Raw genomic sequence first — 24,399 nt, 5'->3', positions numbered from 1 at the left:
GCTACCATTTCCCCTCTTGGTTCACTTTCAAGAAGCTTAAAATAATCATGATTTTATTGAAGGCTTGTGTCTATTATGCTTTGGCTCACTGAACTGTACTTTTATTAGACTTACTGGAGAGGGCTTCGAAAATTTGCAGCCGAAATCTCTCAAGTGACCTTATTTTGTATAATTTGGGGAGGGGGGAATTGCTTTTTCCTACAAAATTGTAGTTATTCATGCAGTGACAAGGAAATGGAGGGCAGTTACTTCACCCAAAAATATCTGCTAGGAGGGTTGGGGTTTTTTTTGGGTAATTGCCTGTCTGCTTTTGTTAATTTTCCTAATGAACCTCCAGCCAGCTGTGTGTATACTACTGGGATTTTCAAGAAAATTGCAGCTTGCTTCACTGCAACTAAATTGATACTAAAGTTTAAATACAGCCCTTTAACCAATAACAGCTGAAATATTTTTATTATTAAGCTTGCCGTACAACAATTTTACGTGTACAAAGCAATGCATAATCTTGAAGCATTGCATTGCATGCTTATTCACAAGTGTTCACTGTATTTTAAATTTGGTGTCAAATGCACCCCCTGCTGGGATTGGGTCCACTGCAGGAGCTGTTCATCTGAGCTCCCAAAAGTATGCCTTGCAGTCAGCAGTAATTGCCCATGGCTGCAAGTCCCTCTGGGACGGGCTGCAGTTAGGAGTTTCTGATTATGAGCTCCTGTGGCCGATCCCTGCTGATAGTGGGGCCTGCGGTTTCCACTGATCAGCTAAATCAGGGGTCAGCAAACTTTTTCAGCAGGGGGCCGGTCCACTGTCCTTCAGACCTTGTGGGGGGCCAGACTATATTTTGGAAAAAATAATGAACAAATTCCTATGCCCTACAAATAACCCAGAGATGCTTTTTAAATAAAAGCACACATTCTACTCATGTAAAAACATGCGGATTACTGGACTGTCCACGGGCTGGATTTAGAAGGCGATTGGGCCGGATCCGGCCCCTGGGCCTTAGGTTATCTACCCCTGAGCTAAATGGTCCTGACTGCAAGTCCCTTTGGGATCAATTGTACTTGGGAATTCCCAAAAGAGAGCTCCCCAGTGTATCAGTGTAAAAAGGTAAAAAAAAAAAGGTAAAGGACGCCTGGACGATTAAGTCCAGTCAAAGGTGACTATGGGGTTGCAACACTCATCTCACTTTCAGGCCGACATTTGTCCACAGACAGTCTTCCGGGTCATGTGGCTAGCATGACTAAACAGCTTCTGGTGCAATAGAACACTGTTATGGAAACCAGAGCGCACAGAAACGCTGTTTACCTTCCCGCCACAGCGGTACCTATTTATCTACTTGCACTAGCATGCTTTCGAATTGCTAGGTTGGCAGGAGCTGGGACCGAGCAATGGGAGCTCACCCCCTCGCAGGGATTCGAACCACTGACCTTCTGATCAGCAAGCCCAAGAGGCTCAGTGGTTTAGACCACAGCGCCACCCACTTCCCACGTATCAATGTACGTGGAACTAAGTAAGAGGGTTAGGACAGCAGTCAGGCAGAGACACTTGGTGACACAGAGGGAGGAACCACTAACAGGAATTGACTGGGCGCAAACAGTATAGAGACAGATCAGGAAGGACTTTGTTTACAGAAAGTTCTTTGTTTTATATTACTCCTGCTTGATTATTAATATAACTAACACTGCTTGAAACACCCAGTGCGGCTGGTTTCTGCCAGAAGAACACTCCCGCTTTAAGAAGGGTTTTCCTTTGCAACCTGGCTTTTTGCAAATAATTCCCCACCCCCAAGTGTGGTTTGAAGCCATGCATGCAAAGGAAGAAGGAAAAGAAAGGAAAGGTTGGTTTCCTGTGAAGTTGGGTCATTTGATATCATAGTGGTGCCAAGTGATTGATAGGTGGCATATTTGAAAGTAGCCCACAGGGTTGGAGTGGAGACTCAGGATTCAGCCTGCCCGCTGGATTCTTCCCTTCACCCCTGTCACAGACTGATGTGCACTCAGTGGAAGCACAGGTCAATTATTTGCTCTGTATGCAAAAATGTCCTTATTATAGTATTCTGTGAAGAAGCCGCATTGCTGATTATCAAGAGAGATTGCATTACCAATGTTTAAGTAAAGATGGGGGGGGACACCCTCCAGTGCAGACACAAAGACTGGATTAGTTAATCACATTGATGGTCTGCATGAATTAATCCTTGTGCCAAGCTTTTATTTAGAAATATGAAACTTCATTTCCATATCAATGCTTAACTTTTCTAGCCATGACAATTATTCATGACATTTGAACTCTTGCTTCTTCTTTTTCCCCTTACGCATATTGGCATACAAAAAAGAGAGAGGCTTTTTTGCCTTTCCAAAGATAAACTTGTGTGTGTGTGTGTGTGTGTGTGTGTGTGTGTGTGTGTGTGTATATATAATCAGAACTCAAAGAGGGAAATGCAATTGAAAGTTTGAAAGAAAGTTGTGTGCATGTTGTCTTTACGGAATAAAAATAAAAAGGGGGAAAAAAATGAAAGTTTGAAAGAAGTTTGTTGTTGTTTTTTAAATGAGAGTTTGTACTCTGGAGCAGTACTGAATTCAGTAAGACTGGGCTAGAATAAGTGATTTGAGGATGGCAACTTGAAATCAGTTATGCGTAAAACTAAACAAATTGTCGCTTGTGGCAGTTGACAGTTTCCCACAGATATTTGTTATAATCCTTTAAAAAATGCTTTTAAAGTTGGGGGGGGGGGTATCTAGGAAACATGATTATGGCATGTATGGTACTTTGCACAGTATTTTCTATGTAAGAAGACGATAGGTAGTAACATACCCAAAGGTTCACAAAACAACTATGATGAAAGGAAGGACCAAATAGATTCAAGGTAGAGATGGGATCAGTGTTTTGACATCTTTGTTACTTGATGTGAGGAGTTATGACTGCACACAGGTTCCCATACCCCTGTTTCCCATTTTTTGACTGGTTCCCATCTCTGACTGTTCGTTTTTATTCATTTATCTTGCAACACAAAATGATGCTCAGCCTCTGGAATTTGCTGTCTGGTCTGGCTGATCTTTCTTTATAGTAAAAATAGCCTTCATGGGGAAAAGGAAGAGAAGAAATTGAAGGCTGCAGAGATTCAGAAACATTTCAGTGAACTTTTGATTACAAAATGGTGAAAATAGCAGGAAAGGGATCTTTGGGAAACGCTTAGGGATATAAGGTAATCTCTGGAATCGGTGCTTTGAATGTTTCATGGCACAGTGGAAAGTGACACAAAGGCAAGTTTTATTGTTACAGTGGTCACCATCCACACTATTCTCTTAAAGCACTCTTACACTATTTTAAAAGTAATGGCTTTCCCCCAAAGAACCCTGGGAACTGTAGTTAAGTAACTGTAGTTACTCATGTTTAGCACTGAAATCATTGGGGCTTAAGTTAGTAATTATTTCAAATGGACTACTCTAAGCATATCTGAATCGAACCCTTGAGTACAAGGGGGCCTGGGAGCAAGTCTTACGCAAGCCCGTTTAGTTGTCGAAAGAAGATGTCTGCTTATGAGACACAGGGGCAATTCTTCATAGCAACTAAACTGAGCCTTCACGTTCTGCTGATTAGCAGACACCAGGGACTACCGGGATTATACCCTCCTTGTGAGCTCTCTGTTGGACTAAGCTGCTTTCAGCGCAACCTAGCAAGGCACCTTTTCTGAGTGCAATTGAGTCCCTAATGCCTCCAGGCAGGTGGACCTTAGCAACACGGATATGTATCTGAATTAATTAGCAGGATAAAGAAAGAGAGGGAGCTATTCATAGAAGGATCCAATGAAAGTGGAGCGTGTTTAGCCTGCATTCGGCTGGCACAGAGGCAGACCTTCTGTTAATCCCCTGCATCCTGCACCTGAGATGGTTCGTTATGCTACTACTGCCTTGGCTCCTTTCGCTGTCCTCAGACAACAGGTCTTCTGAGGTTGACAACACAGAGAGCTGGGGAGAGAGCTATTAAAGAGTGTGAAGGAAAGAACTCATAAACAGCAGGAAAGCTGGTGGTGAGTCACTCTAGCATGAGTGCATTAAGAGAAATCCCCTTAGGGGTTGTTTCAGAAGCATCGTCTACAGGGAAAGAACCATATCAGACAAACCTATTCTGCTAAGATGCCGACAAAGCCACTATTACAGTGCTTTATTACGCCTGCTTGTTGTATGCCAAGACCTTACCTCATTAGGATACACGTACTGAGTATCCACAAGAGAAGACAAACAAAAGGAGCAAAACTCTCGGCAAATATCTTTATGGCTGAAATTCATTCATTCAGTTCTGCCTGGCTGTATTCCCAGGACTCCTTCGTCTGTACATTAGGATCTGCATATTGCATCCACTTAAAGGCCTTTTTTATGTACCGTTGTTCTTTTTATGACTTTCTTTCTGGAGCACTGTGGGGAAAGCATTTGTTCTCATTGCTTCCACACCTATGAATTAAGCGCTAAATAATAAGGACAGAAGAGTTCCCTGGGAAGAAATGTGCACCATTCCATCAATTGGCAGTTTAGGCGTTTATCTGGATTTAACTCAGTCACTGTTAGCAATCTGTTATTATTATTTATTAAATTTCTATACAATATAAAACCACAAAAATACATACCATAGTAACAAACACACCCACACACCACACACCAGTTTGCCTGGCATCTAAAAATATGCTCCATGCCTGACTAAGTCTGGATCTAACCCACTGAATGATTTGGCCAGTTTCAGAAGAACCTCCTGCTTACCAAGTAAACAGGACTGCCATGGATTGCAAATTAAAAGAATTTCTATGTAGCTCAGGCAATTAATTTTCAGAAGATGGAATCCGTGGTTCTTTAAAATAAATAATTTTGCCCTTGCTGTTTTACTGTTGACACCTGCAGTCATAGTTATTTGAGATTATCAATACTGAAGTAGTTAAGCTAAAGATTTATCTCATGGTGAATTAACATTCTTAATGTGGGAATAATATTCCGCCTAGCTGTAAAATGCCTGAATTAAAGCATGTCCTATGGGATGCTATGCTTTATTATAAATGCATTAGAACCTGTTGCTTAGAAATCAATAAACATCTCTGCAAAGTCTGGGAGGCCAGTAAGATGGAAATCATTGCATCATTTTAACTAATTGTGGTAAGCATGATATACGGTCACTTTAGACATCATAGGAGACTGGCGTTAAGCACACACAGCAAGTGAGGAAGAGGAATGAGAGTGTTTGGGTATTAATGTAATCTCAAGTAAAAAAACTAAGAAGTGCTTATTTAAGCAGTGGCTACTGAATCCTCGCGACGGGGTGAGCTCCAATTGGTGTGAGTTTGATTCTCACTGGTTGAAATCACTGTGGTTACTGAAGGAAGAAATCGGATTGAGCTATCTACTCTCTGTTTATCTCAGTGAATAGTTACCATTCAGTCTTTGTGGAAGAAAACAGTTTATATTGGGGAACAAAATACAGTGGTACCTCGGGTTACATACGCTTCAGGTTACAGACTCCACTAACCCAGAAATAGTACCTCGGGCTAAGAACTTTGCTTCAGGATGAGAACAGAAATCGCGCAGCGGCAGTGTGGCGGCAGCTAAAGTGGTACCTCAGATTAAGAACAGTTTCAGGTTAAGAATGGCCCTCCAGAATGAATTAAGTTCTTAACCCGAGGTACCACTGTAGCTTATATTGGGGATATTTATTTTGACCTGCCCTCCTACCCTTCCACTGGGCAAGCCTTGAGGCGCAGATGACTCATATGCAGAGCCCACAGGAATGTTCCGCGCAACATCTCTTGCAATACCCGAGCTCACCCCTTTTACATGTCCCTGCCTTTTATAGTGACAGGCATTTTGCTAGTCTTGAATATTGCCATCTTGACAGCCAAAGAGGTTCCTGCTTTATGCTTTTTTTTTTTTTTTTTACCATAATAGCTTGTACTATCAGATCATGACAGATGTAAATTTTCAGCAAAAACTGTTGCTTTTCAATTTTTAAGGAACATGTCCTAACCCCTATAGATATCATCTCTTCCTTCTCTTTTAAGAAGCTGGAGGGCAAATGAAAGATCGGCAGCACTTTTGACTGGGGAGCTTAACAATAGTAGTTTATGATCTGGGTTATATAAGAGCCTTGTGAATCATGTTAGGAGTATAAAAGAGCCCAAGACCCAGAAGCAGCTTTCATTTGCTTTTCTTTCTCAGACAGCTATTCTTTACTTAATGCTTCTTTTTGTACTGAGTGCTTGAACTTTGGGAGTCTGTTTGTTGAGGCAGGAATGCAATTTCAACTAAGAAACTGTAGATTCAATACAGGCGATGGCCATTTCGCGTGGGAGTTTCATTCCCGGCCCCCGTGTGCGTCGGCGGAGTTTGTATAAGTGCGCCCCGACCCTATTCTGCCTTCTTCTGGGTTCTGTGCATTGACGAATGAGCATCAGTTGGATGTGCCTAAAATGGCCGCCCCCTGTCATTGTCATTTTCTTGAGAACAGAACTGCTTGAACTTAGCCATTTTCTCTTTGGTGTTATGTTGTATACATTTGAGCCCTGCATAGAACATCCCTTTGGCCCTTTGTATTTTGGTTGGGCCCAGTGGCAGAGGAAGGGGGGCAGGGGCAGTCCGCCTCGGGTGCTATCTCTGAGGGGGTGGCAAGAAGGCACCCCTCGGGAGGCTCACTCCGCCACCCCCGAGCGCAGCGGCATGAGCCGCCACCATTGTGCCACCTCAGGCGCATGCGGATGATCCCTCCACCCCTGCAGCCATAATCAGAGGATCCTGCCACCATCCATATAGCGCTCGAGTGGCGCCGTTGGCAAACCACCCAGCGGCGCATGCAGGGTATCGCGACATATGGCGCGTGCGACATACATAGCGCTGCCGCACATGCGCCAGACGTACGGCGCGCACACATGCGCCACTGGGCAGTTTGCCCCGACACCAACACCCCGCACTGAGGGCCAGTTAGCCTTCCTTCTCCCCTAGTTGGGCCTCTACTATATATAAGGGGAAAATATCTCTGTGCCATGGATATAGATATATAAACTCTAGATAAATGCACACACCGCTTATAACCCATTGTGCATCTGGCAAAGTAAGCTGTAGTGCAGCTCTTCATGTCAGTGTTGTTGGAATACAATTCCCATCATCTCTGATCCACTGACCACGCTTGCTGCAGCAGGGAGAAGCTGGAGTCAAATAACGTCTGGATCCCAGCTCTAATCCAAGAAATCTCATCCTGCAATAAATCTGAATGCTTGAGGACTAATTAAGGGCATCAAAGTGGTTGAAATGGTGTGATGTGCCAGTAGTCAGTGATTTCACTAGCAGACTGAGACTTGAAGACCCAAATTCAGTTCTCAACCATTGAAGCTCACTGGGTGATCTTGGGTCAATCACTATCTCTTAGTAACCTACCTCACAGGGTTGTTGTGAATAAAAAATGAAGCTAGTAGAGCCATGTATGATGCCTTAATCTCCTCAGAGGAAAGCTGGATGTAGATGCAATAAAAAATAAATCAGTATCACTTCACTTAAAAATGTAAGATTTAAAAATCTCTCAGCAGTTAGGGGGCTGTTTGAGATTAATTCCAGCCTTCTAAAAATTTAAAGCAATGTAATATAGTGCAACCAACATTATGATTTGAGTGGGTGGGTGTGTGGGTGTGGGGAGGAGGACAGAGAGAGACTTCCCATCCCAAGTGTCATGCAAAAAATATTTGCAGATTGGTGACCGATTTCTGGCTTAAACTGCAAGTAGTGTTCATGTCACCAGTAATATGATTTCACATACATCTGTCATTAGATTTTAATGTCATCGTAACAGTAAATTTTGCATTTTAATGTGCAGAGAAAAGATTTTGAGTTGAACTTTTAGACCCTATAACTTATACATCATCTCCCAAACTGGCCTGCATTCTTCAAAACACGGATGGGCTTCTTTGCCCTTCTTTCCAAATTAAATTAAGGGTGAAGTGGGGGTGAGCACAATTTCCTCATTTAAATAATTAGTTGGAAACCGATAAAATATATATGAGAAGAGGGGAGAAGGGAATAGAAAGTTCTCTTTGCTCTAAGTGGTTCCCATTCCGATCCTGCTTTAATATCAAAATAATAGCAGGCATTTCAGTCTCTTAGTGGAACAAGCGAGAGCCTCCTGGGGCAGGTCAGAGGACATAATTTTGCAATGGAATATAAATATGGAAAACTAATGGTTGAGACCATCTCTCAAACTTCTTATTTCCCTCATCTTCTGCTCATGTCAAAATGCCTACAGACTCAATACCTTTTCCACATATTTGTAAGGCTGAGTGGGCTTTTCCCAGTAAGTTTTAAGTTGGTTCTTGTTTTCCTTTGTTTGTACCTTGATGACTGATGTTTGGTTCTTTTACCCTGTTAATCAGCTAAAGCAGAAAGTGAGGCAAGGAAGAAGGGCTACCCCTATGCTATCCATATAATCAGTTATCAGTAATCAATATATTCATATATGCTAACACATAATCAGGGCTTACAGTATTTTATAATCCATTTTGAATCAAAGGGAAGCTGTGCCTTAGCTAACTGCATATTGCTTGAAACAGCAAAATTAGGAGCCGTCCTTTCCCCTACAAACATCCGTGTACCCTGGACAAGGGGAAGACGTGAATCAGAGATTCTGGTACAAAATCCCCTCAGATACAGGCTAAATTAATCCACAGAACAGGAAGAGCAAAACCACAAAATCTCCAAACTCCCTGTCCTGTCATAACTAGGGGAGAGGTTAGACAGAGCGTCAATGCAAGCAACGGAAAGCAGAACTAGAACTCCGTGCTTGACCAGTGCTTGACCAGGAGCTGGTAGCGTGACAAGAAGCTTGCTGATTGGCTAATTTTTGCTGACAATATTGTGAATCCCTCATGGTTGTCTCATGATCTATGATTTGCTGTGATCTGCTCAGGTATAAAGACCTCTGGATTTCTGTCAATCGGGGTCCCAGTTTCTTTTGGAAGAGATTCCAAACTGGGTCCTTATTGCCTGGCAATAAACCTTACCTTCTTATTCTCCAATGCTGCATCTGTCTGATCCTTATTAACGCCAAGCGAGTACTGGCTTGCGTTCATGTGCTTCAAAAGTACTAATCAAGCTATTGGGAGATGGTGTTAACCACTCAGGACTGTGATGCATATATTTAGAACCCACTATCTCCTTGTGTTCCAGCCCAGATCTGCCAGGGGTTTAAGTCAAGGTGTGGGGCTATGGATTTGTGTAGTGTAATCACGGCAGCAGTTGTGTCAGACTGTGGTTGTGTCAGACTGTGGTTATCTGAACATCCAGTGTGTTCCCTCTGTGTTGAGGGGTTTCATAGTGATTCCCTCTAACCTTCAAGTTATCTGGGTCAGTTCCCTCCTCTCTCTGGTACATAAGCAGGGAGGTGGTTGGTGAGGAATCGAATGAGCTACAGGATTGTTTCTGGAACATCACCCTACTCAGCTTAAAGTGTAAAGCTTACAGTTGTTTCCCTGGACTTGTACCACTTAATTCTGCTAAATGTACAAACTGGCTGTTAGAAAGAACTTTTGTTTGTGCCCCGAGGCCCCAAGCCCTTCCCCAGTAAATAAATTCAAATGGACACATAATTTTAATTTAAGTTTTGGGGCAAAATTTGGCCACAACTTTATTGATTACAAAACAAATTGAGCGGTATTGGCCTAGGCATTGGTCAGAGACTATAACTGACTCCAGCCTCTCTGGCTGGCAGTCTGAAGGGGTAAACAACAAACGAGGGAGCAACATTGGTGAAGATCGATTGAAGCTCACCCCGGGGTTCCTGTGGTCCCGGCATGGCCCTAGCCCCTCAAGTGGACTTCGGACGAGATCCAGGACCCCCAGATTCCTTTACCAGAATACCCTAATTCTGGAGGGGCAGGTGATGGCCACACCTCCCCTCCCGCACATTTCTATAAACCAATGCCTAACTGCCAAACCTTACAAAGTTGTGATGATTGCTAGGGAGGTAGGCGAAAACCAAACTGCCAAAGCCAATCTGCCAAATGGAAAAATTCCTACCCAGCCCCTGCTCCAAAGTAGGCAACCTAATCCCAAGTAAGGCCAAAGCAGCAGCACCAAATTGGGGGGGGGGGGAGTGTGGGTGTCTGGCAGCACAAAGCAAGTGTCCCACCCACGTCACACTGCCACATTTATAGGACCCCGGGATCACGCCACCTGCCCCAATTGGCCCAAACAGCCAGGCACGATCCCAGGGCCCAACTGACAAGGCTTGGGCCATGCCTAGTAACAACTCACCCCGTGGGGGTGGCTTAAGGGGCTCGAGTGCAACCAGGACCCTCAATTTAGGAGGATACCATTCATCTGCAGAACATAATCTCAGAAGCCACTTACCAGGACTGTGTTGGTGCTGCTGATTTTGTTATGAAGCACCCCTAAAACTCCAGCTTTTGCTATGGTAGCCTGCACTTAAAAAGGAAGCTCTGTTTTGTCCTGGAGCGGCAAAGAGAGGGAGACTCGAAGCTGAGTTGGAACACCTAAAACAATTGGGTGCTGTCTCCTTCACTGTAAATCTCTGCCAACCTCCTGCATTATGTGTAAATTAAATAAAATGTCACTCTTACCTCCCTCGCTCCCAATTACTAGAAAATAGTCTAAGGTTCCTGGCTGTAGAACCCAAAAGATATGTTAATCTCTTTTCTCCTACTTATTAGGAAAGCAGATTAAGGTGCATTTTCAGAGGCAGTTTCCCAAACATCTTAGACAAACTTTTCCTAACTGGCATCATTTTAAAACTTTTTTAACACCCGTTCACTGCCAGGAAGACATGATTTAAACTAAATAGGGGGAGAAACAGCAATACTCTGTTCTGGGGCAGATGCAGTTGATCTTTTGGGAGGAAATTGAGCAGCTTAAAGGCAGTCTTGAAGGCAAAATGGATGCCATGGACCAGTCTTGAGCAGCAAAACAAGCAGCTTAAAAGCAGACTGAAAGACAAAATGGAGGCCTCCAACATGCAGCTGGTGAAGAGTGTGGCTTTCCCACATAAGAAGAGAGCTATGCCTGATCAGCCATGACAGGGGGTTCAAACTGACCCAGCATCTCAGCTGCAAGAGTGCCCAGAAAGATGCCTACTTAGAAAGAGATGGGTTGTGCCCCCTTGAGTGCAGAGTGGAGCTAATCAGGAGGCCAAGACATCCTCTGCATAATCCCCATTGAGGATTTTAGCCCTCAATTTGAGGGCAAGTTCAGAACCTGGGAAGTCATCAGTGGCAGCACTAGTGGACTTCTTTGTGTCTTTCACTAATGCCCCACCCTTCCACTCTAGCGAACCACCAAACTTCTTCCGGTGGGAATTGGCTCTCCATTCCCAACCAGTCCAGAAGACACATCAAATCTTCCTCCTCCCCCCATGACACTCCAGCGAGGCATCGCTGTCATAATCCAAGCTAGACTGTTATGTACTGAGTTGAATAGGACATTCTATTTGTTTGCACTTGGTCATGAGGCACATGCTTTTATATATTTAGGGGAAAGAGCATGTTCTTGTCTAAGCTTTGAGCAGCATTTTTTTTTTAATAAAAAATCTATCAAATCATAATAATTAGGGCTCCACAATTTGTGCACAAAATCCCTCCAAATACCTGTCAAGAATACTCTCATGCCTGACCCAATGAAAAAGAATTACTCTGAGATTTCACAGTAAATCTTACAGGCTACAAACTTAATCCTCATAATATTCAGGAAATTGCAAAGGCACAGGCATTAGAAGTTACAACCTTTGTTTTGGCTCTGACTTGAAAAGAAGTGCTGCAAGATTTTATTTCATGATCTTTTGAAAGAAGTCTGGCTTTTGAATATATATTTCTCAAAGGAAGCCATGATTAAGGCAACACCCAAGGCTTCACATGCTAAAGAGTACTTACTACAAACCATTTTATAAACTCAACCTTACCACCATATACACAAAGTATTCCCAGAGATGGCAGCTATCCATCCTGGCAGCCACAACCTAGCAAATAATCTGTTCAAAGGAACAAAAGAACGCAACTGCCTGAAATGCCAAACGGTTGTAACTACACAGAGCACATGTCAGTCTTTAAAATTTGCCAGCGTACAGCCTGCACATTCCAAACGAACCAACTTCACATGAGGGAAATAGGAAGCGAATAAGATTTATTTACAAATGTAGGATTTATACAAGGATTAGTTACTAAGCTCCACACAAATTTTAGATATTGCAAGGGATTCGGCACATGCTTGTTTGGAGGAAGCGTAGTGCTTTACCTTTGTTAGCACAAAATTCTTTGCAATGCCTAACGCCTACTCTTTTGGCTTAAATTGGGGTAAATTTGAAGGGCCCCAATCCCTCATATAATCCACAAAATGCCTCATTTCACTGCTTGAAATGTGGGCAGCAAAATGGGGGCGGGTATCTCAGCTAATGCAGACATATGCAGAAGCTATACAATGAGAAGAAGAAGAGGAGTTTGGATTTGATATCCCGTTTTATCACTACCCGAAGGAGTCTCAAAGTGGCTAACATTCTCCTTTCCCTTCCTCCCCCACAACAAACACTCTGTGAGGTGAGTGAGGCTAAGAGACTTCAGAGAAGTGTAACTAGCCCAAGGTCACCCAGCAGCTGCATGTGGAGGAGCCGAGACGCGAACCCAGTTCACCAGATTACGACTCTTAACCACTACATCACACTGGCCATTATACAATGTCCTCCCATCGGGCACGTGTTTCCATGCCTGTATTCATATGCCAGGTGGAATGAGAGGAGAATAAAGGTTCTTTTGAGCTCTGTTTCCATGAGAAGAGAAGCAGCTTATGCACATATTGGGAAGGACCCGTAGATGCCAGAGTCTAATTTAGCTTGCTAGTTTTCTCTGTATAAGGATTTTTGTTTGGATTTGGGAGAGAAGGGGAGCAGAGGTGCATTGGATCATGTGATCACTTCATCTGCAATCTGAAGGGATTCAGTACAGAAGCCATTTACCCACCTCACCTGTTGCCTGCGAAAAACAGGCCTATAAAAGACCAGCTCCCATATAAAATGAAATGACTGCCTCATCGCACCATGAAAATTAGGAGAAGTGAAATGAGGAAAGGCATAAATGGGAATAATTTCTTCTTCGTAGAGTAACGGTGGGCTGTGCAGAAGGTTGCAAGGGTGTTTATGTGCAGCTCTTCAACTTCACAGTTATTTTGGTAGGTCCCACAACTCATATTTCGCTGAGCAGCTCCACTAATTATGTACTCGCACATGAGTTAATCATAGAACAGTATTAGTGTATTTCACATTACATGGTTCTTTGTTCTAAAACTTTTATCTGAAATAGACTACTGGTGATAAACTATTTTTTTAAAAAAAATACAAAAACAAAATCAATTTCTCCTCAGTGCAGCCAGTCTCCCTTGTAATTGGTATTTACAAGCTAGTAATTATTCTCTTGAAATCTATAAAAAAGCATGGTGAATGGTACACATTAGATTTTTCATCATTTGCATGCTACGCCTTCATATCTATGCACTTTACCCAAACCACAATAGGTGGACAGTGATTTCTAGATTATTTTCCATTCAGTTTTCTCACAGCCTTTTGTGCTCAAGTCATATGTTTTTTCCTGAGGTTTTCAGCTTAAATGGGTACCTGTCAGCTCCATCTTTAACAGGACAGCTTTAAGTGAATTAGTAAGGCATCCCCCCCCCCCGAAAGTTGAGCATTCCAAAACATTGTACATTTCAAGAACACCCAGTTGTTCCAAATGAGCAGCAGACAGAATGGACAGTGCAGGCAAGCAGGCAGTCCAGGTCAGGGGGGTCTGGTGAATTCTAAGGGGAGGGGTGGTTTGGCTGAGTTTTATGGCAGGGGTTGCTGAGGTGTAAAAGGGGGAGGGATGGCCATTGGTGAGGCTGGCTGGCTGCTAGGAGAGTGGAGCTGGCGAACCAAGTGAGCAGGGGTTCAGCATCTACTAATGTAATATTACTGATAAGGCTGTCATCAAATGAGCATCGTTAACAAAACAAAATGATACTCGGTGCAGCCTTGTCCCCTATTATGAATAAGTTAGATCTGCTAGAATCAATGGACCTTATGAATGAGTAAGAGCAGGCATTGTCTTCTGTGATTCACTGACAATTAGTTTCCTGCAGCCAAGAGCTAAACTAAATGGTAAATTCTTTTGACAGAAGGCAATTTCATCTCTTTAGCGTAATGAAATCGTAATGAGTACCAAAGGTTTCTTTGAGTTGTGCAGTAATAACCTCAAATGTTTGTGATTGAAAATAACTTGTTCTGAAAATGAGAAAGAAAAGGAAGTGGGTATTCGCATAATTCACAGTCAGACTCCGGACAAATCTTCAGCAGTATAGTCAGATGTGTTCAAATAATCCATGGCACACGTTCACTCCACCACTCATGCCCATCCTGTGACTGTTCAACTATTGAATTCGAACATTTGTGCACTTGGGGTGTCTTTCCTTTGTAGTGTGAAAGATTTCAGGGGGAGCACAAAAGCAGGAATGAAGAACAAGCCATCCAAGGAAAGAAAGGCCCTGGAGTAAACTGCACTTTGCAGTTTCACAATTTTGCACAGGAGGTTCCTATTGAAAATATGCATTCCAATTTGAATTTTGTTGAGTTCTAAGTTGTGAATCTATGACTGTTAATTCAGTATTACCAATTGTTCACGTTAAATAAAAAACTGTTTTTATTCATGTTTAGTTTTGCTCAGAGCTGATCAGCATCACAAATTTTGTAGTTTTAGAGATGTATAAATGCTTAGTTTTCCTTACCCACTGGTGTCCCATTAAAACACCTGTGAAGATATATGATGTGATACTAAATGGTTAGAAAATTACCAGAATACATAAAAGAAAGATCATTTTCTGTAAGTGGATTCTTCCAATGCACCACAGATTTTGGAATCTCCACCAGAATGATCAGATCAAGGTTTGAAGGGCCAAAATCATCATATTCAGTGGTAACACTGTTTTAGTAATGCTTTTGACGTGCACCCCCATCTCTTGGCTTTTAAACCCCTCTAGGAGTTGTAGCTTTGTGAGGAAAATAGGGGTCTCCTAACAATGCTCAGCACCAGTGCTTTTTTCTGGAGGTACTCAAGGGTTCAAGTCAAAGGCATTACTAAAACAGTGTTACCACTGAATATGATGATTTTGGCCCATCAAACCCTGATCTGACCATTTCTGAGTACCTCCAGAAAAAAGCACTGGGCTGAGCATTGTTCGGAGACCCCTACTGTCCTCACAGAGCTACAACTCCTAGAGGGGTTTAAAATCCAATTCATCTTCGCAAGAAACTCTGGGAATTGTAGTCCTGTGAGGAGAATAGAGGTCTTCTTTTTGGTTCAGGAGAAAAATATGCATAAAGAGAATTCCTGGATGCCAATATCCAAGTTTGGGGCAAGTACTCTTTGGTGATAGAACCCCAACAGAGAGTACCTCAACTCTTCAAAGGTGTGATTCGTGTGTTTTTTCATACAGCATTCAGAAAAAGTTTCACAAGCATTGGTATAGGAACTCAAGAGTGGCTTATGAGAGCCATGTGGTCTGAACTGGAGCAACCAGCTCAAACCTCTTTATACACTGAGCTTCTCTAGTAGACTGAAGGAACAAAGGCTTGATTACCTAGTTCTTCCCTAAAGGAGCTGAACCTGGCAGAACAGCTTACTCGTAAGGTCTTAACCCCTTCATGCATTAATTAGACTTAAGCATGTTGCTTATATGAGGCTTGCTATCCTACACTCCCAGCACCCCATATGAGAGCTGCAGGCTCACTGCACACTTCAAAATGGAAGAGAACAACAACAACAACAGATGCAGAGCTAAAGGCGCAATTCGATGGCCCCATTCTACTCATGTTGCTCCTTTATGGCAGTAATGCCCTATGAGGGCTCCTTGTGTGACAGGAGTACAGTGTCACTCTGTACATTGGCTGAGCTGCTTGTGATAGCATGGAAAGTTCACAACAGCTTTGACTGTCGAGCGTCAACACAGTGTTAACAAGCAGTGTAGCTACTTTAAGATAAATTTTAAAAGTTGGCTGAGATGGGAGGGAAGAATTGTGTACTGCTGCTCTCTATTTTAGTAATATTTCACAGATTTTAGGATTGACAATTTTAGCACAGAGACTGGAGGTTTAATCTGGATGTGCAATAAAAAATGTTTGCAGAACAAGATGCACCACATTAGCTATCTGATGTCATCGTGTTTATTTACAGACTCGAAACATGGACAAGCCATATGCAGTGCTCCCCCTTTTTGTGAGTCACGCTAGCCTGAACTTTTGCTCATTTCATTTCAATATGTTCCTCTCAAAGGGTGCATATTAGGCATCTGTCTTTATTAATATACTTTAATTAGGAGCTTGAGAAGTGAGTAATAATCTGGCTAAGGGTTTGAGGGGGAGGGTTTGCCTCAGAGACTACAATCAAAGGACAAGTTAAGTGTTGGTAGAGAGGCATGCAGCAAAAATGATAAGCCTTTGATGAACTGTAATTAGTAATTAAATTATTTCACTCACTGTGCATGACACTGGGCTTCCAAATCCCACATTGCTTGTTTATATATTGACACATGTACTTTCTGCTAGATGATATAACGTGGGCCATTAGCGCCCCCTTTTACAGCCTCAGCCTCTTTGGATCAAGACTGCTGAATACACCCAGTCATCCACCACCAACGCTGCCAGTGCCCTGTTCCTGCAGCCACAAGATGTGTAGCTTCGCACTCTGTTACTGCCTGAGTGCATTTGAACATTGTGTTGTTTATAAGAACCAGAAAGAGCCTGTTAGATCAGGCCAATAGCCCTTCTGCTCCAGAATGCTGCTCTGTCTTCACTTTGGCCAAGCCGATGCCAATAGAATCTGGTTCAATTCCTAACTCTCTCTGTCCCTCCTGCTCTGTCTCTGCCCTGTTTGTGCCAAGTCACTTACTGTTATCTGTTCCATTAATCTGCGCCTGCCCCTCAGTGTCACTAAATTTCTATCCCTGTGTGCTACCCTAGCCCTCTTACTTAGTTCCACATACAGTGGTACCTCTGGTTACGAACTTAATTCGTTCTGGAGGTCCGTTCTTAACCTGAAATCATTCTTAACCTGAGGTACCACTTTAGCTAATGGGGCCTCCCACAGCCGCCGGCGCATGATTTCTGTTCTCATCCTGAGGTAAAGTTCTCAACCCGAGGTACTACTTCTGGGTTAGCGGAATCTGTAACCTGAGGTGTTTGTAACCCAAGGTGTTTGAAACCCGAGCATAGGCGCCGACTCCATGGGGCTTGAGGGGGCCCGAGCCCCCTCAAAAATTCGTTTGGGGGGGCTCCGCCCCCCCAATAATCTCCGGCACCCCTCCAGCAGAGCGCCATCGCCGCCCCTCCCCCAGCCCAAAATGCACAGGGAGGGGCGGGCTGCATGCCTCCTGCCCTCCCTCCCGAGCAAAAGCTCCACCCAATTTCCTTTGGAGCTGATTAATAGGCGCAGCACGCTCTCCCCTATTCGCTCACGAGGAGGCGGCGCCACTTTATTTGCATATTCATGAGCTTATTTATTATTCATGAGCTTTCCCGGGCCCCCCCAATATTTTTTATAAGTCCGCGTCCCTGAACCCGAGGTACCACTGTACATTGTTACAATTAATAGTATTTTTTATTACAGCTGGAAGGAGCTAAACCATTTAATAGGTGTAAAAAAAAAAAATGGTCACATTGGAGTTTTTCACAACAGGGAGCCTGTGCGGATACCATAGCACTGTTGGATTCCTGATTAATAAGTTAAAAATCACTAACTAATCAAAGGCCACCCCAATCCCTGCTGAGCCAGGCATTTGATTCCAGGAGTCTTGGCCGTCAACCGGGGCTGTGCTCTTTTGGAGAACTGAAGACGTGGTCGAGGCTGCTGTAGCTGTCAGAAATATAATTCATGCACATATTTACACCTGAATCTAGATGGAGGGAGACCAGATCTTACAGCATGGTCATTTCGAAGAGGAGCCTGTTCCCCACAGCAGTGGGCATTGCAGTCCAGGCATCTCTCCCATCCTGCCTTCAGCCAGCCTGCCAAAGATGAATCTCTGTCTTGGTTCTCCCTTCTCCTTCCCATAACACCTTGCTAAAGACACGCTTTTCCTGCCACCTCTCTCACACACCCCATCACTTTGGTACCCTTGGTCTGCCCAGGACCCTCTTAGATGAACACCTTTTGTAATGTCAACACCTTGGCTTATCCCTGGGGCTAGTCCTGTGAAGCTGCCTAGGCTTGTGGTCCTAAATGGAAAGCAACAGTGCTTGGCTTAGTTTTAATTGACCCAACATTGATTACTTCATGAATTTATGAGTTTGCTCAAATTTTAGCTCTTTGCTGACTCTAGAGATTATGGTGAGTCCCCTTCCACAAACGCATAACAGATGGTTACAGTTGTACATGTCAATGACAAAATGTGTAATTTCTTTAAATTTGTTTTTATATTGTCCCCTTACAACACCTTCCCTAGACTCCTAGTCTGTCCACAAGGTAAACTGAGTGGCAGTCTTGATATACCTGGCAATCTGCCACTCCCATGTAAAATCTTGTTCTGGCACCACCAGTTTACTTTGGAACCTACATACAGTGCAGAACAGAATCCTTCATGCAGTATTCTCCCGGGAATTTCTCATAATTCCATGGGGTATGTATTGTATAGAACAATAACACCACCCCACTCACTCCTTTGCCAACATAATTCTACCCTAAAGTTCAATTAATGTGAACTTACTTAAGTTACCTTACGTTCCAAACCAGTATCTCTAAAATTGTAGCATGTCCAAAGTACGGTAAAGGTTGTCTGTGTTCTGAGACTACCATAGACTATAGACATGATCCATATAAACAACTATCTGACTTTTAGAAGACATCTGAAGGTAGCCCTGTTTAGGGAAGTTTTTAATATTTGATGAATTATTTTATTTTAATATTTTGCTGGAAGCCACCCAAAGTGGCTGGGGAAACCCAGACAGATGGGCAGGTGTAAATAAATTATTATTATTATTATTATTATTATTATTATTATTATTATTATTAGCCAAAAGCACTGCCATGCTTCAGTCCCACAGATTTCACAGAGATCTAAGCAAACACCCTCCCATTGATCTAAATTGTAATTCACTTTGGCTAGATCGAGCCCCTTTGCTTGACAGATGCTTTATTCATGCTGATACTTTCTCATTTGTTTGTCATTCTACACACCATTTGAAAAAGTTTAAATAAATCCTAGCATAATGTGCTTGATATAGGGACATATGGGGATAAGAGGCACAACTGAGGTATAATTAGAATGGACGGTTTTAGCTTCTCTCACCAGTCACTCAGAATTTGTGACAGTTGCATCTAAGAGCAACTCAACACTATAGACCATGAGAAAGGTGATTAGAGGGGAACGCTCTACTCTCTTTGCTCAAATAATGAAATGATTAGAAACTGAGCCTGAACAAACAGCTCAGAAAGTGCAGCTCTTTTATTTAGACTGGGGAGGTTAGTTCACACCAAACCTTTCAAACAAGACAAATTCTCATTCTTGTCAAAAATGTGAGAGAGTGAACAAAAGAACAGTACAATATGAAAATCATGTTACAGAGGGAAATCGCATAAAAGGAACCTCTTTGCGCTCTCATGACCACTGAAACATAGACGTCTCTTACCCAGTAATTACCTGAATATAACTGATGGATTGAATGTGTGCTCTGAATAAAAAATTGAGAGCATGCATAAGACTAGTAAAGAATACTAACAGGGGGAAAGCTGGAGCCATCTTCTAATATGTAATGCATCTTATTAAGGAACTCTGTTTTCTTTCTGTGTTTCTTTTTTAAATGAATTTTATTAAGGTTTATAGAGAAAAATACCAAATGTAATAACTTTTCTATTTTTTAAAAAACCAAACCAAGACTTTAATCTAGATACAATAAAAACACCAAGGGGGTGGGAAAGAGGAAGAAAAATATTAATAAAAAAGTAGCAAAGAGGTTAAAAGAGAAATATATAAAAATAAGATTCAGCAAATAAAGAACTTCCAATTCTTCATCTGTCCACTATATAAAAGCAACATTCACCTCGTCCAATACATATAGCATCCAACAAAGCCACTTTCTATAAACAAACATTATCTTCAATCCTCAAATCCAGATATTGTTATTTCTTATTCATGCAAAAAGTCTATGAGAGGTTTCCAATCTTTAACAAATGTTAACAATGACTTTTCCCTGATTAAACAAGTCAATTTTGCCATATCAGCTAAGCGTGTTTCTGATATTGTATTAAGATGTGTCAGAACTGAAAACTGTCATTTCCACTATGCAATGGTATACTAACAGATGAGGTGCCATCATCTCATAAGAACAGAAGAACTGACCCCTTAATATCCATCCAGCCCATAACTTCTTTCCAACATTAAACATAAGAGGAGTCCTGCTGAATCAAACTGAAGGCCAGTATTCTGTTCTCACAGTGGCCATCCAAATGCCTATGCTGAGCCCACAAGAAGGGAATGAGGGCAATAGCACAGTAGCCAGTGTGGTGTAGCGGTTAAGAGCGGTAGTCTCGTAATCTGGTGAACCGGGTTCGCGTCTCCGCTCCTCCACATGCAGCTGCTGGGTGACCTTGGGCCAGTCACACTTCTCTGGAGTCTCTCAGCCTCACTCACCCCATAGAGTGTTTGTTGTGGGGGAGGAAGGGAAAGGAGATTGTTGGCCGCTTTGAGACTCCTTCGGGTAGTGATAAAGCGGGATATCAAATCCAAACTCCTCCTCCTCCTCCTCCTCCTCTTCTTCTCCTCCTCCTCCTCCTCCTCCTCCTCCTCCTCCTCCCACTGTTGATTCAGAAGCAAGATGCAAGGTTATATATCAGTAGTGATGAGTAGAAGCCATTGTCCTTAGTAAATTTGTCTAATCCTTTTGTAAGCCCTTTTTAGAAAGTTCACAAGCGGGACACAGAAGGGGGCAGGATTCCTTGTTCGTGTTTAGCATCTGATTGTTAAATACGTTTAGCTTTTGAACGTGGAAATTCAGTGGCTATCATGGAATTTCCCTTATATTATCATGCCTAGCTATCAGGCATCGTTGACAGCAGTATTCTCCATGAGTATGCTCAATCATTTTAAGAGCTATCTAAGCAAATGACCACTCTGTGTCAGTGGATTTAATAAGTTCTATGTGTTGCTTGAAGATAATTGTCATTTTGTTTGTCCTGGGCCTGCTAGAAATCAGTATTGATCATCCTTTCTCTTACATGTTATTCTTTTAAACTGAATCTCCCAAGCTTTTATTTGAATTGTACATACCACTACTTATTATATTTGTCCTGCAATATACTTTTTTGAGACAGGACAACCATATTTGATGCATATACAGCTCCAGCTTTTGCTTTACTGCTGCTCTTCAGACGATACAGACCCTTTGGCATTAAGTACTGAATAGCGCCAGTAATTTAAGGATAGATTGCCAAGTTCTATATATATGTATAGTCAAGAATGCTGTGGTAAACAAAGGCCCTTTTCTCTTGAACTAAGTTTCTTAAGATGTTTGATGCACCAGGGGGTTCTTTTCACTCACGATTCACCAATTAGTTTATACTTACTGTCCAGCTTAAAAAGCAATACAAGATACTTCAGCATAGTGGACAGTAGTTGAACTTTAATCTATCACTGGACATCGCTCTTTTTTGCTGGATGATAAATTACTTGCTGGTTGCTAGAATTTTTGCTGGCCAAGGCAGGCCTAGTTCTAATTGAATAAAGCACTTCTTCTGTTCTTAAGCTTTAATGCACAGGCAAGATGCATTATGACTTGACTTTTGAAGAGGTCCTGGGCATATACTTTTGCTTGGTACATTTAAAATACATCAATAGATCATAAAGGTTCTAGTAAGTAAGAAAAAAGAAAAGAAAGATACACCCTGCAGGACTGAAGTCAGTCCACCTCTCCCTTAGCATACTGAGAATCAAGGGCCTCCATTAAATTAAAGCTGTGAAGAATAGCAAGGGGAGGAAATCCTTCTGAAGCATATTGATTCAAAGTTGTTAGTGTCTCATCTAATTTAAAATCTATTCTACACTCAATAACAGACAAGTGTACATAAGATAACTGCTAATGAATGTCATCTAAGCTTGAAAAGGAAAAGGAGGCTAATATTATCTGAGATCATGAATTCTGGGTAAAGAGGGAAGTGCTTGGTTTCTACAATGATACAAGCTTGGTTTAGAAACTGAAACTGCATGCACCAAGAATTATATATCAGGTCAAGGACCAAGCCTATGTTGTGTTAACATAAACAGAGAGAGCAAGGCAAATCCTCCCCAAACACCAGAATTTTCTACAGTCTTAAAATAACTTTTACACAAGTATCACTTAGTCCTTGATGCTGTTGAACTATGAACTGAACAAATGAACCAAGCTATGTGATATTGTGGCAACACTGAGGTGGGCTTTCTCACTTGTGGCCCCAGGGTCGTGGAATTCTTGTCCTGCTGAAATATGAGAGGCCCCATCAGTATGGGCATTCTGCCGGCTTTGAAGACACATGTGTTTACATAAGACTTCAACCTCCTGTTTTAATTGCTGTTTTAACTTGAAATCATTGTCCTATTTTATTTGGCATGTTTTATCACACCTTTTAATTGTGCATGTTTATTTTAACATTTTGATGAAATTGTCTGTGTATTTTAATTATGTGTTTCTTGTAATTGGTTTCATATTTGTAAACTGCTTAGAGATCACCTTGGCAATTAAGTGGTATATAAATTAATAAATCAGTTTCTGACCATGTTACATCATAACAGATTGGAATACTGGGAACAGTTTGTACTGCCTTTACTTCATAATTGTCAGCCAGAGGAATTATGAATACTTGGGTGCTGTTCTCTTGATCTGGGTTTACTCCCTATGATACTCAGCTCCACAAAAATTAAAGTGGTACCTCTGGTTACAGACGCTTCAGGTTACATGATTTCGGGTTGCACACTGCACCAAACCCGGAAGTACCAGAAAGGGTTACTTCCGGGTTTTGACGCTCACGCTTTGCGCATGCGCAGAAGCACCGAATCATGACTCACGCATGTGCAAACGCAGTGCTGCGGGTTGTGAACGGTTTGGGTTGTGAACGTGCCTCCTGATATGATAGCCATGTTCAAATATATAAAAGGATGTCATATAGAGGAGGGAGAAAGGTTGTTTTCTGCTGCTCCAGAGAAGCGGACACGGAGCAATGGATCCAAACTACAAGAAAGAAGATTCCACCTAAACATTAAGAAGAACTTCCTGACAGTAAGAGCTGTTCGACAGTGGAATTTGCTGCCAAGGAGTGTGGTGGAGTCTCCTTCTTTGGAGGTCTTTAAGCAGAGGCTTGACAACCATATGTCAGGAGTGCTCTGATGGTGTTTCCTGCTTGGCAGGGGGTTGGACTCGATGGCCCTTGTGGTCTATTCCAACTCTATGATTCTATGATTCCTGCATGGATCACGTTCACAACTCAAGGTTCGACTGTAATTTAAAATGGTTTTTAAAAAATCAGTAAAACATCAATATGGCATAAAAAGAGCACATAAATAGTTCACCTGCTGCTTTTCAGTATTGGCCTAGAAGATGACTCTTCTTCTCCAGCAAAAAATTGGGGGAAGAGGTGAGTGCAGAAACTATACAGTATCAGGACCAGCTGAATCACAAGAAGGTCATTCCAGAACTGGGGTGCCACCACTGAGAAGACCCTCTCCCACATCATTGAACTGTGAATACCACTTAGAGATGGGACCAGATGAGAAGTAATATGATTCCAGGTGGCTGAACCAATAAAAAACCTTTGCAGTTACATTTTGAACCAGTTGCACCTTCTAAACCATTTTCAAGTGCAGCTCTACATAAAGTGGATTGCAGAAATCTAAACTGAAGGCTACTAGAGCCTGGATCACTGTGCTTTCCTGTTTAACAGCTCTTGACATGATCTAGACCACACGTCAGTTGTACTAATCATATATTGCACAATACCATACCTCTCTGGAAACTGCCTTCCAGGACAAACTTCGCAATTGGCAGTCTGTCTTCTCCTGTCATAAACACCACAATCAGTTTAGTAACGAGAGAGATGAAACATTTCAAGGCCTATATGATTCATTCTGCTACTTGATCTCTGGATACTTCTCATTTCCAACTCAACTCCTAAACAGTTCTACTTTTTTTACATTTAATGTAATGGAAAGTCTGAGGTCTTTCTTTTTCTCCAGGTTAGAAAGAATGGCACATTCCATTTTAATAATTCATTCCTTCAGTTTCTTTAAAAATAATCATATATTTTTTTAATTTCCAAAGAGAGAAAAAGAAAGCTTTTGTATACACTCTACAGTGTTTTCTGAAACTAGCAGGCTTTGCATCTGCCATTCGGCAAAG

Source organism: Podarcis muralis, chromosome 10, assembly GCF_964188315.1.
Source record: "Podarcis muralis chromosome 10, rPodMur119.hap1.1, whole genome shotgun sequence".
Taxonomy (NCBI): Eukaryota; Metazoa; Chordata; class Lepidosauria; order Squamata; family Lacertidae; genus Podarcis; species Podarcis muralis.
Note: the sequence above shows the minus strand (reverse complement) of the source record.